The 18620-nt window shown below is 44.3% G+C and overlaps 1 protein-coding gene across 1 annotated transcript in view; it reads left to right on the forward strand.

The window, feature by feature from the left end:
* The window catches only part of ADCK1 (aarF domain containing kinase 1), a 159853-nt gene extending 143279 nt beyond the window's left edge, over nt 1-16574 (forward strand). The window contains exons 17-19 of the mRNA XM_049705309.1: nt 2009-2789; nt 3463-3528; nt 11183-16574. The gene's annotated coding sequence lies outside the window, so the exon portion shown is untranslated. The remainder of the gene's footprint in view (nt 1-2008; nt 2790-3462; nt 3529-11182) is intronic.
* The last annotated feature ends 2046 nt before the right edge of the window (nt 16575-18620 follow it).

Genomic DNA, 18620 nt, shown 5'->3' on the forward strand with positions numbered 1-18620 from the left:
AGAGGCTGCCCAAAATCATAATAAGTCTACAGACACCCCAAAACACACCACCAGACGTGGACCTGCCCACCAGAAAGACAAGATCCAGCCTCATCCACCAGAACACAGGCACTAGTACCCTCCACCAGGAAGCCGACACAACCCACTGAACCAACCTTAGCCACTGGGGACAGACACAAAAAACAACAGGAACTACGAACCTTCAGCCTGCAAAAAAGGAGACCACAAACACAGTAAGATAAGCAAAATGAAAAGACAGAAAAACACACCGCAGATGAAGGAGCAAGATAAAAACCCACCAGACGTAACAAATGAAGAGGAAATAGGCAGTCTACCGGAAAAAGAATTCAGAATAATGATAGTAAGGTTGATCCGAAATCTTGGAGATAGAATGGACAATAGAATGGACAAAATGCAAGAATCAGTTAACAAGGACCTAGAAGAACTAAAGATGAAACAAGCAACGATGAACAACACAATAAATGAAATTAAAAGTACTCTAGATGGGATCAATAGCAGAATAACTGAGGCAGAAGAACGGATAAGTGACCTGGAAGATAAAATAGTGGAAATAACTACTGCAGAGCAGAATAAAGAAAAAAGAATGAAAAGAACTGAGGACAGTCTCAGAGACCTCTGGGACAACATTAAACGCACCAACATTCGAATTATAGGGGTTCCAGAAGAAGAAGAGAAAAAGAAAGGGACTGAGAAAATATTTGAAGAGATTATAGTTGAAAACTTCCCTAATATGGGAAAGGAAATAGTTAATCAAGTCCAGGAAGCACAGAGAGTCCCATACAGGATAAATCCAAGGAGAAATACGCCAAGACACATATTAATCAAACTGTCAAAAATTAAATACAAAGAAAACATATTAAAAGCAGCAAGGGAAAAACAACAAATAACACACAAGGGAATCCCCATAAGGTTAACAGCTGATCTTTCAGCAGAAACTCTGCAAGCCAGAAGGGAGTGGCAGGACATATTGAAAGTGTTGAAGGAGAAAAACCTGCAACCAAGATTACTCTACCCAGCAAGGATCTCATTCAGATTTGATGGAGAAATTAAAACCTTTACAGACAAGCAAAAGCTGAGAGAGTTCAGCACCACCAAACCAGCTCTACAACAACTGCTAAAGGAACTTCTCTAGGCAAGAAACACAAAAGAAGGAAAAGACCTACAATAACAAACCCCAAACAATTAAGAAAATGGGAATGGGAACACACATATCGATAATTACCTTAAATGTAAATGGACTAAATGCTCCCACCAAAAGACACAGATTGGCTGAATGGATACAAAAACAAGACCCATATATTTGCTGTCTACAAGAGACCCACTTCAGACCTAGAGACACATACAGACTGAAAGTAAGGGGATGGAAAAAGATAAATAGGAGAGGCTCTGCCTCTGAAGCTCACATTCCAGAGGGAGAGACCAACATGGAAGCCAACCACAGCCATATGGGCAAGGGTGGCAGAACATGACTCAACCAACACTGCTGAGCAGGTGAGCAATCAGGCGAGTCTTGCCGGCAGAGATGAATGATGCAACAATTGATGTGACAGCGTATCTTGCCGGAGAGCAGAGCCCCATGAAAAATGAGCCTCGGCAACACAGAAGTTTTCTCTTCCAACCCAGTACCTCCAAAGAAGGCACTTTTAAATGATCTGGAAGATAATAACTTGCTTCCTCTGAAGCACTCCCTCAAAACAAACAAAAAATCAGGCAACAAAATGCACGACAGAGACCTCTTGGAAAGCAACAGTCTCCACTGTCTTTATTTTTATATGTCATGCACTGATATATGCTTGTGTTTATATTCATATTATGTAGGTTCTTTGAAACAACTGTGATTTATTTTATATGGCTGAAGAAAAGAACTAACAGTCACATAAAAAAAAAAAAAGAAAAAAAAAAGAAAACATTGGTACGATTTATGTCAGAGAATGTTTTGCTTACGTTCTTTTCTAGGAGTTTTATGGTATCATGTCTTATATTTCAGTCTTCAAGCCCAAATGATTCAGTTTTTGCCTCAGTCATCTGAGGACCAATCTCTTACCTGATCATTCTCGTCACTGGCGTTATGGACTCAATATCTGTGTCCTCCTCAGATTCATATGTTGAAGCCTCTAGCTCACAATGGGATGGTATTTGAAGATGGGACCTTTGGGGGATAATTAGAGTCATGATGGGATTGGTGGCCTTATAAGAAGAAGAAGCTTGCACACACTGAGGAAAGACCATATGAGGACATAGAGGAAGTAAGCTCTCCCCAGGAAGCCAACCTGCTGGCACCTTGATCTTGGATTCCCCAAGCCTCTAGAACTGTGAGAGATAAACTGCTGTTGTTTAAGCCACACAGTCTATAGTATTTCGTATGACAGCCAAGCAGACTAAGACAGGTGGTGCACCTGGCCCTGGAGTAGGGCAGGGGAGCTCTCTCACCCTGGTGGAGGAAGACTGCATGGAGAAGGCAGGGTTTGGAGACCTTCCTGAATGAACACAGGCCATGCGTTACAAGCTGAGACTTAAATGGTAACTAGGAGTGAGGCAAGAGAAGCAAGAATCTGGTGAGAAGGGACTTGGGGAGGAGTGGGAGTATTTTTGACTTTGCTTTGCCGTGTACCCCAATGTCTGAAGCAGTAGGCACTCAACAAAGAGTTGCTGAAGGAAATAATAGACGGAGCCACACAGCGAAGTCCCTGTGGCCTGGAGGAGCCTGGAAGGCTGGTTCTCTGCAGTGCTGTCTTCAGAAGCTCAAAGCAGCAAGAGCGGAAGCCCAGGTCAGTCAGGAGGCTCACCCAGTTTGGATTCCCCCCAGAGCAGGTACTGAGACAAGGATTTAGGTGCTGCTAGGTTTTACTTGGGAAGCACAAGTGAGGGAATGGGGGGAACTGAGAAGAAGAGCTGGGGTAGTGATGGAGGAGCTGAATCCCGTTGGGGACCTCTGAGGAATCTTGTGGAATATGCCTCCCGAGGAGTGGGGATGGGTGGTCATCTGTGATGCTTGCGGAGTGTCCCTGGGGGGCCGTCAGATCCCTAGCACTCCGGGCTGCCCTGCTCTGGGCCGAGCAAGCTGCTGTGCTGTGTCAGAAAGCCCTGGGAGAAAGCCCTGGGAGAAAGCCCTGGGAGAAAGCCCTGGTCAGAAAGCCCTGGGAGAAAGCAGGGGAGCTGCTTGAGGAGGGAAGCTGCCGGCCTCTTGGCAACCCTCCACCACGGCTGCAGCTGTGTTCAGGGGATGCTAGATAGAGGGTCTGGGGTGGGCCTCACAGCGTCCGTTCCAGAGGAGATACAGGGCTCCAAACAAGAGAGAGTGGTGGCTTTAATTGTGGTGGTGGCATTGGACGGGGAGAGAAATAGGCAGATTTGAGGTACTTTGGGGATATGGATGGTGAACAACAGTAGAAGGTCAAAGCTCTTTCTTTTTTCCTCTCTCTCTGTCCATTTTCATTCCAGAGATATGTACTGCTGTGCTCTGGCTCCCTGGGAAGTGGGCACTGAGGCTGTTTATTGAGCACGATGGTAAGGAGTGTCCTTGCACCAACACCTGTGGAAAGGAGGGAACAGACACAGGAGTGGGCAAAGGGGAACCACACAGCCGCAGTCAACCCCAAAGGGCGCTCTGGAGCTAGACCTGACCTACAGAGTTGTTCTAGGTCGGGCCTAGGTGCTGGACATCCATCAGTCCAGGGATGTGGGCCAACCTGGGAAGGGCAGCTCTCTTCACCTGAGGCTATTGCTATCATGGCGTCCGTCACAATTATTGTCTTTTGCAGGCCAGGTACTGTTGTAGGTGCTGAGTATGTAGCAGTGAATGGGGTCAGGTGAGGGAGAGACAACAAACAAATATATAACATTGGGTAGTGAGAAGTGCAAAGCAGAAAACCACACAGGGTTAGCTGGATGATGGCTGGACAGGGTGGGTGAAGGTTGGGATGGAGGTGATGGAAACTTGAAGGTAAACTCAACCTGACTGTGACAGTTTAGGGGCTGGGCAGCCTCTCCCTGCACTGCACACCCCTGGAACCCACTCCGGAGCTGAGAGCTGCCCCATCTCTTGGCCACAATTCCCAGCCTCTTTGTAGGAGGTAGGGGCAGCCCCACTCCCATAAGAAATTTGCCATGGGACCCTCTGCTTTCTTGTTGGCCAGCAGCCTGGGGTTTTCGGAGTTGGGGAGTGGCATGAGGGGCGGTAGCTGGAGGTTGGCAAGTCTTCCCGCTGCCTCCAACCTGGGGAGGGGGGTGGATTGGCAGGACGGGTGGCTGGGCCCAAGTCATGGCCGAGACTCTGTGTGTGTGCGTGTGTCCATGTGTCCGTCCTTTCCCATATGCGATCCTGCTGCCCGCTTCCTTGGCCCGCCTCACCTGGGCAGATGCCTGCAGGGGGCAGCACTGCTGGGGTCCCTGCTGGGGGCCAGGGTTGAGGGAGGCTCCCCCAGCCAGGCCCAGGCTCCGCCTGCTTCCCTCCCCATCTCTCCCCAGGCCCTTGTGTTTGCAAAGGAAGGTCGAGCGTCCCAGGAGTCTGGATGCAGTCACGGATCATTACGGCCGGGAGAGCTGGTGCAGCCTCGGCCAGGGCAAGGGCACGGCGGCTGGTAGACTGGCGGGTGAGGTCCCGTGGAGTGAGGCCGTCCTCGGATGCAGCATCCCTGCCAGTGTCGCCACTCCCGCGGACGCTGGGGCCCGGAGAGTGGTGCTGTGGACTGGTTCCGGCCAGTGGCGCATTTAGCATCAAAACAAACCCAATACTGAGTTAGTTGGCGACCAGTCCCTCTGTTTCTGACAGCTTGGGTCAGTTTCCTGGTGACTGACAGAAATGAAAACCTGAATTTAGGTTGTGGCTCTGCCAGTCTTTGCCTGAGTGTTCTCAGACAAGTTACTCAGTTACTCTGAGCCTCAGTGTTCTCATCTGTAAAATGGAGGGATTCAACATGATCTCTGAACGTTTTTTCTATCTCTAAAGCACTGTCTGTTCTGTGGCCCTCTTCCTGTTCTGGTCCTGGAGGTCAGGAGAGATGTAGGAAGTTGGAGTTTTAAGGACTTCCTTGGCTTCTGTTCACCCAGTTGTGAGCATCTGACTGGAGAGACTCTGTAAGGGACAGATTGCTGAGGAATAGGGAGGCCCTTCGCATTTGTGAAGAGCAGAGAAGAGTCATGGTGGGTGAGAGCCAACAGCAAGAGAAGGGGAGGTGGCAGAGAACATCCGAAGAGCTTCTGGCACGTGACTGTGGTGCTCATGGGGGACATCAGCTCCTTTGTGGTTTGCTCTCCATCCCTCCCTTGGGAAACTGTCATTCCCCAATACCTGTGTTTCAGGTGAGGCTATTAACTGTGGAGCTCTGCCCGTCCCTGTCCAGCAGTGGGGATTATGAGTCATATTCAGGGGCCAGTGTGGATGGTGAAGGAGACAGTGGCACGCTCTTTTCTCTGGCTTTGCCAACTGTGTGGGTGAGGTCAGTCTGGAACTGTTTGGAACATCTTTGATGCCGCATGGAGAGAGCCTGACTGAAAATGGAGCACACTAAAGGGAAAGCAAAAATATTTTACATTTAAAAAATTTTTTATTTATTTATTTATTTTTGGCTGCACTGGGTCTTTGTTGCTGCGCGCGGGCTTTCTCTAGTTGCAGCGAGCGGGGGCTACTCTTCATTGTGGCGCGCGGGCTTCTCATGCGGTGGCTTCTTTTGTTGTGGAGCACGGGCTCTAGGCACACGGGCTTCAGTAGTTGTGGCTCGTGCGTTCTAGAGCGCAGGCTCAGTAGTTGTGGCACACGGGCTTAGTTGCTCCGCAGCATGTGGGATCTTCCCAGACCAGGGCTTGAACCCATGTGCCGTGCGTTGGCAGGCAGACTCTTAACCGCTGCACCACCAGGGAAACCTGGGAAAGCAAAAATAGAAACAGAAGGTCCTAGTGACATAATTTGAGCTCCTGGATATATCCATGCCTAAAGCCAGCCCAACCCTTGGATTTCCCCACTTATTTGTACCAATGAATTCCTCCTTTCAATTATTCCAGTTTGAGTTGGATTTCTACTGATTGTGGTTGACTGAGTTCTGTCAAATATAGTGTCTAATAAATATAATAGCACTTCAGGATGATATGCTAGATCGTTTCTAGTCAAAGTGGTCCAAGGACCAGCAGCATGGGAGCTTGCTGGAAATGCAGAATCTCAGGTCTATCCAAGACCTATTGAATCAGAACCTTCATTTTAACAAGAGCCCAAGCTATCCATATATACATTGAAGTTTGAGAAGCAGTACACTAGACCAGTAGCTCTCAGCTCTAGAAGCACACTTAAAAGTCCCAACACCCAAGCCATACTCCAGACCAATTAAATCAACATCTCTGAGGGTGGACCCTGGCATCCTCATTTTTTTAAAACTCCCTGGGAGATAACAATGTACAACCAAGCTTGAGGACCACTGCTCTGGTGTGATTTGCTTAATGGTAGCTAAAACGTCAGATGCTTTGTGATTTAGAATACAGCCAAAGCCTGCTTCTGTTGTGGGCACAGCAAAGGGACCTTGGTAGTGGTGGGGTCCCTTAGAAATGAAGTGGGAGCTGCCTTGCCCGGTAGAGGAGCCAGACTGGGCTGTATCCCACAAACAGAACTCACAGGCACCCCAAGGGGGATTTTACCAAATCCTGGAATACTTTCTTTTCTTACTACAGCAACATATCTTCTCTTCCTTTGAATTCATAATCCAGGACTACATAAATATCTCGTAAGCTTTAAAAATTCAAGTCCCTCTGACACAGGAACTTGACCATAAGCACAACCTGAATCCCAAACTGAACCCAAATATTATTTTTTTATTGAACCATGAACTACCTCCAAAATATGTTGTGAGTTTTTATTTTCCTTCTAAAAATCACTATTGTGGTGAATCAATTCACTCTGGAGCTAATCCAGATGCTTTCTAAAATCAGTCAACTAGAAGAAAATGGGGATATCAGAATATTCTCTGAATTGAACGCAAGCAAAATTCTTTGCATTAGAGAATTGGCTCTGACTGGTTGCTGTGGGAATTTGGCCTGTGGCCTCATGTTTCCAGTGGCTAGTCAGATGCAGCATTCTCCTGCATTTCTATTTCTTTCTGAGTGAGGACCTTGCCAGGACCCGTGGGGCACCTGTGACCAATTATGTATGGTCCAGGTGGCATCGTTAGGGTGTTAGCAGGTGGCAGCGGTCCGTATGCATGGAAAAATGAATAAGATGGAGGTATATCCTCCTAGGGAGAGGGAGAAGAGAGATGGAAAGGGAGTTTCTGGGGCTGCTTTGTGTTTGTTCTTTTTTTTTTTTTTTTTTTTTTTTTTTTTGCGGTACGCGGGCCTCTCACTGTTGTGGCCTCTCCCGTTGTGGAGCACAGGCTCCGGACGCGCAGGCTCAGTGGCCATGGCTCACGGGCCCAGCCGCTCCGCGGCATGTGGGATCCTCCCGGACCGGGGCACGAACCCGCGTCCCCTGCATCGGCAGGCGGACTCTCAACCACTGCGCCACCAGGGAAGCCCCTGTGTTTGTTCTTTATGGTCTTAACTGCTGGCAAAGAACACTTTCCTGCCTGGAGCGCTGCTTGGGAGCAGGGAGAGGTGTGGGAGGGGATGGGGAGAGAGCTAGAAGCTGGCCTTTCTCTGCTCACCGTTGTCAGCAGCTCATTAGGGATTCTAATCAGGCAGAAATATTTTCCCGTTACCTCATTACCAACTCTAACAAGGTCCCAGCTCTAGGTCGCGGCTGCTTTTCTCCTGCTGGGGTTAACGATGAGCAGCTTGTTGGAGCCTTCGGTAACTCATTTGTTATAACATGCGATTCACAGCAGCAAGAAGGCTCTGGGGTGGAGGAGGCAGAGCAGAGAGCAGGGGAAGAGGTGGAGGGAGAGCCCTCTTCGCAGAGGACAGGAAGGCAGAAACGCCCAGTGCTTCGGGGAAACCAAGCTCAGACCCTAATGGGCACCTTGAATCTTCTGGGAATCCGGGCCCAGCTCTGTGTGAGGTGCAGACCAGCTCCAACTGTGTGTGGAAACAGGTGACATCATGACCAGTTGTTCGCTGGGGATTAAAGGGCGAGCTTTTAATCCTGTAGCGACAGTCTTCAGGACCTCTGCTTCGCGTGCTTGTACGGCCCTAGATGCCAATCCTTGAACTTAGTGATTTGAAAAATATTTGCATGCCATCATTTACCAGGTCAAAGCCTATCCACGGCTTCCTAATTCCCATCGTCTTACACCAAAACTTCTTTACTTGCCTATCTAGGCTCTCCATAAAATACCTCTACTCAAACTAGTTGTGTTTCAAGTATTTCCCCCACACAAAATCCTGTATTCGAAACCCTTAAGGACTTGGTCTCTTCAATATCCCATAAAGATGGTTAATTTTACCTTCTTCTTGATTGTTCTTCCTTCACATTCAAGTCCTACCCATTCACCAAAGCTTAACCAAAGCATTATATCTTCCATAAATCCTTTCATGATGATGCTACTTGATGCCTACAGCATGGCTTAAAATGGGGATCTGCCAGATTTGGCCCATCTCTTTTTATAAATAAAGTTTCATTGGAACCCAGCCATGCTCACATGCTTTCTTAGCTGCTTTTGCACTACATCAGAAGAGTTAAGTAGTTGCAACAGAGACCATATGACCGGCAAAGCCTAAAATATTTACTGTTTGCCCCTTTGCAGAAAAAGTTTGTCTACCCCAGCTTAAACCATAAAGTTTATAACTTTAATTTATATTGTGCTTCCTTAAATTCTTTCAGAATGCCCTCCCAGCTTATTCTTTTTCTCCTCTTCTTCCTATCCACTCTGCACTCTTCCCATCTTCTTTTGCTCCGAACTTTCATCACATTTTATCTGTTTATTTCTTGTGATGCTTTTCTCTTTCTAAAAATTGTAACCGTCATTTATTTAAATGCCTGTTCTGTATAATCTCTAGTCTGTAAGCCCTTTGCGGGCAGAATCTCTTCAGATCCATCTCTGCAACCCCTCAACTATTAGCACAGGGTTCAGTAAGTGGGGAAAGAACCTCGTTGGTTTCAGAGTCTGCCATGGCTCCTGAATGGCCTTTCTGGAATTGCCATGAGAGGTGTCAACAGTTTTCTGGCAGTTCTGTTCAGGGTTATGACATCCTGAAGAGCTGTGTTCCTTGTAGAATAAAGCTATCTAACCCTGCCCTTGAATTACTGCTTCCTCAGTAGTGAGATCACCATTTCATGGAGGGTAGGATGCCCTGCAACTTTGTGGATGAATTAGGGGATACTATTGATCCTGGTTCATTTCCATCTTCCCTTCTTTTCTAACATGATCCCATTTTATAGAATTCCAGGTGTAGGCCCCTCAGTTCTATGGAGATGTCTGAGAAAAACAAAAGCTTCCTGTCTTTCCATCTTTATTATACAAAATCACAGTGAAATTGTGGGAGGCAGAATAATGGCCCCCAAAGATGTATATGTCCTAATCCCTGGAAACTGTAACTACATTACTTTATAATGCAAACGGGAGTTTGAAGATATGATTAAGGGTAAGATTTTGAGATGGTGATATTATCTTGGATTATTGGATTGTCCAATTTAATAACCTGAGTCCTTAAAGGTAGAATAGTGAGGCAGGAGAGTAGGTCAGAGAGATGTGACATGAGAAGGACTCAATCCATTGTTGCTGACTTTGAAGATGGGGGAAAGGGCCATGAGCTAAGGAATGAGGGCAGCCTGTAGAAGCTGGAAAGATAAGGTACAGATTCTCCCCTAGAGCTTCCAGAAGGGAAGGCAGCCCTGACACCACATTGATTTTAGCTCACTGAGACCCATGTCCGACTTCGACCTCTAGAACAAGCAGATAATGTATTTATATTGTTGAAGACACTAAATTTGTGGTAATTTATTACAGGAGCAGTAGAAATTTTACCATTTTACAGAAAATATTTCACTGACTTAGGGAGGCTGTGTGGGGAGGTGGGAGCTAGCTGGTATTCGTCTATCCATTCCAGAAAAAAGAAGTGTTGTTCAGAGTCCTGGAGCTAGATCTGGCCTGGTTGTCTTGGAGATCATTACATTTACCCCTAAGATTAAGTTAAATTGGGGAAATGTGTATGGCCTTTTGCTGTCAGTATTTTTGGGGGAAGGCATGGACTGGCTTTGTGGAGTTTTTGTTGCATGTACATAGTGTATACAGACTTCAGGTTTTTAGACCAGTTTGTAGAACTCTGGTCCTCAGAGAGTCAAGAACCCTGAAGTTCACGGCCTGGGGTGATTTCTCCTGGGCATTGCTTTGGTTACTAAAACAACTGGATGAACCATGTATCAATTATCTATTGACATAATAATGCTACATAAAAAAACATCCCCCACCAAAAAAACCCCAAAAAACAAAAAAAATCCCCCAAACTTCACTGACTTGAAACAATAACCATTTATCATTGCTCACAGGCTTATGGCTCTGCTGATCTGGGCTGGGCTCAGCTGGGCTCAGCATCTGTGGTCAGGTTGGCTGGAGGCTGATTGGTTCAGAATGACCTCAGCTGGGGAGACTTGGCTCTTCTCCACATGCTCTCTCCCCTCCAGAAGGCTAGCTGATGGTGTTCTCATGACAGGGGAGGGAGAAAGGGGGGTTGTGGAGAGTGGGAGAGGGAGAGGGAGAGGGAGAGGGGAGTAGGTGAGGCCTCTAGAGGCCTAGTTTGGAGCTGATATGTTGCTGCCCACATTCTGTTGGTCAGAGGAACTTACAAGGAAGCCTAGATTTAAAGAACAGGGAAATAGTTTCAACTTCTTGATGAGAAGAACTACCAGGTCACATTGCAAGTGGTGTGGGAAGGATGGAGAATTAGGGCCATTTTTGCAGTCAGTCTGCCACAGATTCTCCAGGAAGGGAAAAATGCCCTTAGACCCAAACAGCTCCTGAGAGCTGGCTCCTTTCCTAGCGTGGGAGTCATCAGAGCCTCCGGATCCCACCCCCTTTTCACTACATGTCCTCTCTCAAAGAAAGCCACAATTCTCCCTATGAACTGCCAGCCATCAGCGCCCGCCTTCCCTGTCTCTCGGCTCCAAGCCTGAGGGATGTCGTGGACGACCAGCCAGCTTGATGAATGCTGCCTCTGTAAACCCTCCCCTGGCCTCTGTCACAGCATCAGTGTGAAATGAACTTGCTAATACTCTGAGAGCCACAAACCTTTTCCTCTTCCCCAGCACGACGCATCGAATCGATCTGGCTGGGTGAGCCGCGACAAACCAAACCCCACAGAAAAAGGCATCAGCAAATTTAAAGCCTCGTTCAAGGTCTTGATTCACCATAAACTAAGTTGCCGGCAGCAGGTGTTGACACTTCTTCCACGGCGGTTGATACCGGGATTTATCGACTTGCCATAAGATGTTGATATTGACCAAGACTGAGTTCCAAATGAAAAGGCCTATGGCAGTATATCTTTATTGCTCAGATAATCTGCGGACTTGCTAATCCTTCCTTGTCCCACTCAATAATGTTGCAGAAATTCTTTTGGAACGGAGAGACCATTACTTAAACACAACAAGATGCTCTTTCCCTACAAGACCTCCTGAAACGGATGGAGGTACCAGCAATGTGTTGAGAACATAACCAGTGTTGGAAAATCTGTTTGTGCCTGTGCCCGAAACCATAATGCCTTTAAGTTTTTAGAGACCCAGCTCTCTCCTCTTGGGAAACAGCCCAGAAAAAAACACAGTAGGATTTGACATGGAACCTGTTCATGAATAGTGTCCACTTCCCTTTCCCCACTGGTCCACTTCAGGGCCACAGGTGTGCCTACCTCCCACCCAGGCTAGTGAACAGTATGATGTCACCCTTAGTGCTGGTCCCTGACAGTGAAATTAATGTGACAGTTGGTTCTTGCTAATTGTGGGGCCCACTAGGAACACAGAAAAAGAGGGACAATTTATTACCTGCTAATTTGTTTTCTCATTGAAATAAATACAGTCTGCAGCCCTCATTTAAGGGAGGATATGTATGCATTAGAGTCACATATGGTGACTTTTGAGTTATTTTGGATATCAGGGTCCCTAGGAAAATCAGCAGGGAGAAGATGAGCGAACTGAACAGGGCCAAGGAAGCAGCCCAGAGTGGCTGGGTCAGGGAGCAAGCCAGAGGGGCAGAATTTCCAACCCAGCTCCCTTACCCAGCTCTGTTCCCCTGGATGGTTTCTAAGGGCCTCTTCAAAGAGGAAGATGGAGGCCAGTGGGGAGAGGCCAAGGAAGACAGAGCCACAGGAAGATGGAGATTTCACAGACATGCTCTACCCTGCCATCAGGTAAGCAGGTGCAGGCTGACCCAGATGCTGACCCACAGTGGGACTCTTGCTCTGTTCTCTCTTCTAAGACTTGCATAGTCATTAGCAGTGCAATCTCTACTAGCCCTCCTGGCTTGCGGCCTCAGGGAGGGAAGGAATTGATCACAACATCAACTGCATTCCAAAGAGGTACTAATAGAGGTTGAGAGCGCAGGCTTGGCCACCAGACAGTTTTGGGTTTGCAATCTGGCTTCTGCACTTATCAGCTGGGTGACCTTGGGCAAGTCTCTTATCTTTTCTAAGCCACAGTTTTCTCATCTGTAAAAAGGAGGAAATAGTAACTGTACCATGGCAGGCAATGTTTATGGCCTCCTCTTCTTCCTTGCCAACAGAATATCAATTTTGTTCAGGTGTCACTTCCCATGATTTCTGGGGAGGTGGGCCTAGGTCCTGATCCTAGAGTGAACATGTGATCAGTTCTGGCCAATGAGGTGAAAAGGGAACATTTGGGGAGTAGTTCTGGCATTTTCCCTCCCTGATATGAGAAGGCAGACAAAGAGCATCTCTCTATTCTGCCTGCCACCTGCTTCCTTCTTGACGTGAAGTTGGTTGGTGGGAGGAACCCCCCCGCTCATGCTGCCCCCTGCTTCCTACGATGGAAATTTCTTGACTAATGCTATGGCTGTGGCAGCAATTTTATTCCCAAGAGACCAGGAGAAGGTGGAGACACCTATTCAGGGTCCTCCAAAAGCCTAACTGCCCAAGTTTCACGTGAGAAAAATGAACCCTTGTTTGTTAATGTTGCTGTGAATTGATTATTCTGTTCCTTGCAGCCAAAAGCATTCATAAACAATATAAGTACCTATTTCATGGTTTGATGGGAGAATTAAATAAGATAGTCAGAGGGTCTTCTGGACAGAGGCCTGAAAGCTTCTCCAATTTCTCTGCAGAGTCTTGACAGTAGGTTTGTGATATTTCCTCCTTGAGAATAGCGATGAAAGAGAGAGGCTGGGAAAAGGAGCAGAGAAGTGAGATAACTCCACTTTTCTCTTTCTGTTTTGGGGAGAAGGCAATTCAGACTTTAGATGATGATTCTCCAACCACTGTGCCTGTAATTCATTGCATGCTGGGTCAAGCGACTATTGAATACATCTTGCAGACAATGGCTGGATTTAAAATTTTTTGTGTACCTCAAACATTGGTAAATTTCGTTCAATTTTCTCATTGCTTTACCTACTAAGTTTAGGATTGTGTAGGGCATCACTTCAGTTCAATAAGCAGTGGTTTCCATTGTTTTAGGTTTTTTATTTCTTTGCCATTAGGTCTGCAATCTATACAGACTGAAGGGGACTAGACAGTTCTCGTTGCAAAGGAACCTTTTGGTAAGTGAAGAATCATTATTTAATGCTAAGAATCATCTTCCAATTAATTTATTTGCTAAAATTCTTGAGAACCCAATAGTTGGGTGCTCAAATAGGGTAGCAATCTGCCCCAGGTTGGCTTCTGAACCCTGAAGCTCAACGTATTGTGGTAGCTCACAGCCTGAGAGAATCTTGCAAACTATTTGCAAGGATCACGGAAGGGACTGCAAAACAATGTATTCTTAGCTTTGAGTTGGTATAGCTTGTCTGTCTCATAGGTTAGTATTTATTTTTAAAATTTTATTTAAAAATTATTATATAGTAAAATTAATGTTTTGTGTGTATACGATTCTATTAATTTTGACACATATATGGATTTATGTAACCACCACCATAATTAAAACAGTGGTCCCTCATGCTAGCTCTTTCTAGTCACATTGTTTTCTCACCTCCAACCTCTGCTACTGACTTGTCTGTTTGCCATCACCATAGTTTTGTGTTTTCGAGAATGTCATATAAAGGGAATCATATAGTAGATCACCCTTTGAAACTGGCTTTTTCATTCAGCATAATACCTTAGAGGTTCATTCAAGTTGTTGTGTGTGTTAAAATCTGTTCATTTTTATTGCTGAGTGGTTGATATTCCACTGTATGGTTGTTCCACAGTTTGTTTATCCATTCACCTTTTGAAGGATAGTTAGGTTGCCTCCAGTTTGGGACAATAATGAATAAAGCCACTATAAACATTTGTGTTCAGGTTTTTGTGTGAACTTGGGTTTTCATTTCTTAGGGTAAATAATTAGAAGTTGGATCGCTGGGTCATATGGTAAGTGTACGTTTAACTTTGTGAGAAGTTGCCAAGCTGCTTTCTGGAGTGGCCACACCATTTTGCATTCCTATCAGCAAGGTGGGAGAGTTCTAGTTAGTCCATATTTTAATCAGTACTTGGCATTTTGGGTATTTTAAATTTTATTTTAGCCATTTAATGTGTGTAGCAGTATGTCACTATGATTTTAATTTGCATTTTCCTAATGATTAATAATGTTGAACATTTTTTTGACATCCATATATCCTCTTTGATGAAGTGTTTATTTCAGTCCTTTGCCCATTTTTAAATTGTGCTACTTGTTTTCCTGTTGTTGAGTTTTGAGAATTCTTTATATATTCTGGATACAAGCCCTTTGTTGAACACGTGATTTGAAAATATTTTCTTCCAGTCTGTAGCTTGTCTTTTCACTCTCTTAACAGTGTCTTCTGCAGACCAAAGTCTCTAGTTTTGAAGAAATCTGAATTTCAGTTTTTTTCTTTTATGCATTATACTTTGTGTCTTATCTAAGAATGTTTTGCCTAACTTTAGATCTCAAAGATTTTGCCCATGTCTTCCACAAGTTTTGTAGTTTTATATTTAGATATATGATCCAGTTGGGTTAATTTTTGTATATGGTGTGAAATTTAAGTTGAAGTTCAGTTTTTTTTATTTTAGCATATGGATGTCCAGTTGTTCCAGTACCATTTGCTGAAAAGACTGTCCTTTCCCCATTGAATGGCTTTTGCACTTTTGTAAAAAAAAAAAAAAAAAAAATGAGTTGGTCATGTTTGTATGGGGCTATTTTTGGACTCTGTTCTGTTTCATTGATACGTGCATGTCTATTTCTTTGCTAATTCCATGTCTTGACTACTGTAGCTTTATAAAGAGTATTAAAATTCGGGTAGTGTGACTTCTCCAACCTTACTCTCCATTTTCCAAGATTGGTTTAGCTATTTGTCTTCATCAGTTTGGGCTGCTAAAACAGAATGACACAGAATGAGTGACTTAAACAACAAACATTTATTTTTCAGTTCTGGAGGTAGGAAGTTTGAGATCAGGGTGTCAACATGGCTGGTGAGAGCCCTCCTCTTAGTTCATAGCTGGCTGCCTTGCTGTATTCTTCACATGGAAGAAAGCGAGAGGAAGTAAACTCTCTCTTGCCTGTTCTTCTAAGGGCAGTCATTCCATTATGAGGGCTCCACTCTCATGACCTCCCCAAAGCTCCATCTGCAAATACCATCACACTGAGGATTGGGGTTTCAGCATATGAATTTTAGGGGTACACAAACATTCAGTCCGTAGCACTATTCTAGTTTCTTTGCTTTTCCATATAAATTTTAGAACTAGTTTGCCCAATTCTATAAAAAAAATCCTGCTGGAACTTTGACTGAAATTGTATGAATCTATAGATCAGTCTGGGAAAAAATGAATATCTTTACTATACTGAGTTTTCCAGTCTGTGAGCAGAGTATGTTTTGTCATTTATTTAGGCCAAATTTGAATTCTTTCATCAGCATTTTGTAGTTTTTTCAACTCACAGGTCCCATGCATATTTTGTTAGGTTTATACATAAGTATTTTATTTTTCTTGAATATGAAATATGAAAATGGTATGTATTTTTACTAGTGTCTAAAACTTAGATTGGGGCTTCCCTGGTGGCGCAGTGGTTAAGAATCTGCCTGCCAATGCAGGGGAAATGGGTTTGAGCCCTGGTTGGGAAAATCCCACATGCCGTGGAGCAACAAAGCCCATGCGCCACAACTACTGAGCCTGCGCTCTAGAGCCTGTGAGCCACAACTACTGACCTTGCTAGCCACAACTACTGAAGCCCGCATGCCTAGAGCCTGTGCTCCGCAACAAGAGAAGCCACCACAATGAGAAGCCCTCACACCACAATGAAGAATAGCCCCCGCTCGCCACAACTGGAGGAAGCCCGCGCACAGCAATGAAGACACAATGCAGCCAAAAAAAAACAAACAAACTACGATTGATTTTTGTGTGTTGAACATTGAACTGGTGGCCTGTGACCTTGTTAAACTCACTTACCGTTTCTATGAATTTTGCTGTTGTTGTTATTGTTGATTTCTCAGGACTGTATATTTAGAAAATTATGTTTGTGAATAAAGACATTTTTATTTCTTCCTTTCCAATCTGTAGGTATTTTATTTCTTTTTCTTGCCTAGTTACATTAACTACAATTTCCAGTATGATGTTGATTGGACTGGTGAGAGTATGTCTTCTTCCTTTTTTTTTTTTAACATCTTTATTGGAGTATAATTGCTTTACAGGGTTGTATTAGTTTCTGCTGTATAAAAAAGTGAATCAGTTATATGTATACCTATATCCCCATGTCCCCTTCCTCTTGCGCCTCCCTTCCACCCTCCCTATCCCACCTCTCTAGGTCATCGCAAAGCACCGAGCTGATCTCCCTGTGCTATGCGGCTGCTTCCCACTAGCTATCTATTTTACATTTGGTAGTGTATATATGTCTGTGCCACTCTCTCACTTCGTCCCATCTTACCCTTCCCCCTCCCCATGTCCTCAAGTCCATTCTCTACATCTGAATCTTTACTCCTGTCCTGCCCCCAGGTTCTTCAGAACCATTTTTTTTAGATTCCATATATATGTGTTAGCATATGGTATTTGTTTTTCTCTTTCTGACTTACTTCACTCTGTATGACAGACTCTAGGTCCATCCACCTCACTACAAATAACTAATTTCACTTTTTTACGGCCGAGTAATATTCCATTGTATACATGTGCCACAACTTCTTTATCCATTCATCTGTTAATGGACACTTAGGTTGCTTCCATGTCCTGACTATTGTAAATAATGCTGCAGTGAACATTGTGGTACATGGCTCTTTTTGAATTATGGTCTTCTCAGGTTATATGCCCAGTAGTGGGATTACTGGGTCATATGGTACTTCTATTTTTAGTTCTTTTAAGGAACCTCCATACTGTTCTCCATAGTGGCTGTATCAATTTACATTCGCACAAACAGTGCAAGAAGGTTCCCTTTACTCCACACCCTCTCTAGCATTTATTGTTTGTAGAAATTTTGCTGATGGCTATTCTGACCCATGTGAGGTGATACCTCACTGTGGTTTTGATTTGCATTTCTCTAGTGATTAGTGATGTTGAGCATCCTTTCATGTGTTTGTTGGCAATCTGTATATCTTCTTTGGAGAAATGTCTATTTAGGTCTTCTGCCCATTTTTGGATTCAGTTTTTTTTTTTTTTATATTGAGCTGCATGAGCTGCTTGTTTATTTTGGAGATTAAGCCTTTGTCAGTTGCTTCATTTGCAAATATTTTCTCCCATTCTGAGGGTTGTCTTTTAATCTTGTTTATGGCTTCCTTTGCTGTGCAAAAGCTTTGAAGTTTCATTTAGGTCCCATTTGTTTATTTTTGTTTTTATTTCCATTTCTCTAGGGAGTGCAAAAAGGATCTTGCTGTGATTTATGTCATAGAGTGTTCTGCCTATGTTTTCCTCTAAGAGTTTGATAGTGTCTGGCCTTAAATTTAGATCTTTAATCCATTTTGAGTTTATTTTTGTGTATGGTGTTAGGGAGTGTTCTAATTTCATTCTTTTACATGTAGCTGTCCAGTTTACCCAGCACCACTTATTGAAGAGGCTGTCTTTTCTCCATTGTATATTCTTGTCTCCTTTATCAAAAATAAGGTGACCATGTGTGCATGGGTTCATCTCTGGGCTTTCTATCCTGTTCCATTGATCTATATTTCTGTTTTTGTGCCAGTACCATACTGTCTTGATGACTGTAGCTTTGTAATATAGTCTGAAGTCAGGGAGCCTGATTCTTCCACCTCCATTTTTCTTTCTCAAGATTGCTTTGGGTGTTCAAGGTCTTTTGTGTTTCTATACAAATTGTAAAATTTTTTGTTCTAGTTCTGTGAAAAATGCCTTTGGTAGCTTGATAGGGATTGCATTGAATCTGTAGATCGCTTTGTGTAGTATAGTCATTTTCACAGTGTTGATTCTTCCAATCCAAGAACATGGTATGTCTCTCCATCTGTTTGTATCATCTTTAATTTCTTTCATCAGTGTCTTATAGTTTTCTGCATAAAGGTCTTTTGTCTCCTTAGGTAGGTTTATTCCTAGGTATGTTATTCTTTTTGTTGCAATTGTAAATGGGATTGTTTCCTTAATTTTTCTTTCAGATTTTTTGTTGTTAG

The sequence above is a fragment of the Orcinus orca genome, chromosome 2, assembly GCF_937001465.1.
Source record: "Orcinus orca chromosome 2, mOrcOrc1.1, whole genome shotgun sequence".
NCBI classification, from domain to species: Eukaryota; Metazoa; Chordata; class Mammalia; order Artiodactyla; family Delphinidae; genus Orcinus; species Orcinus orca.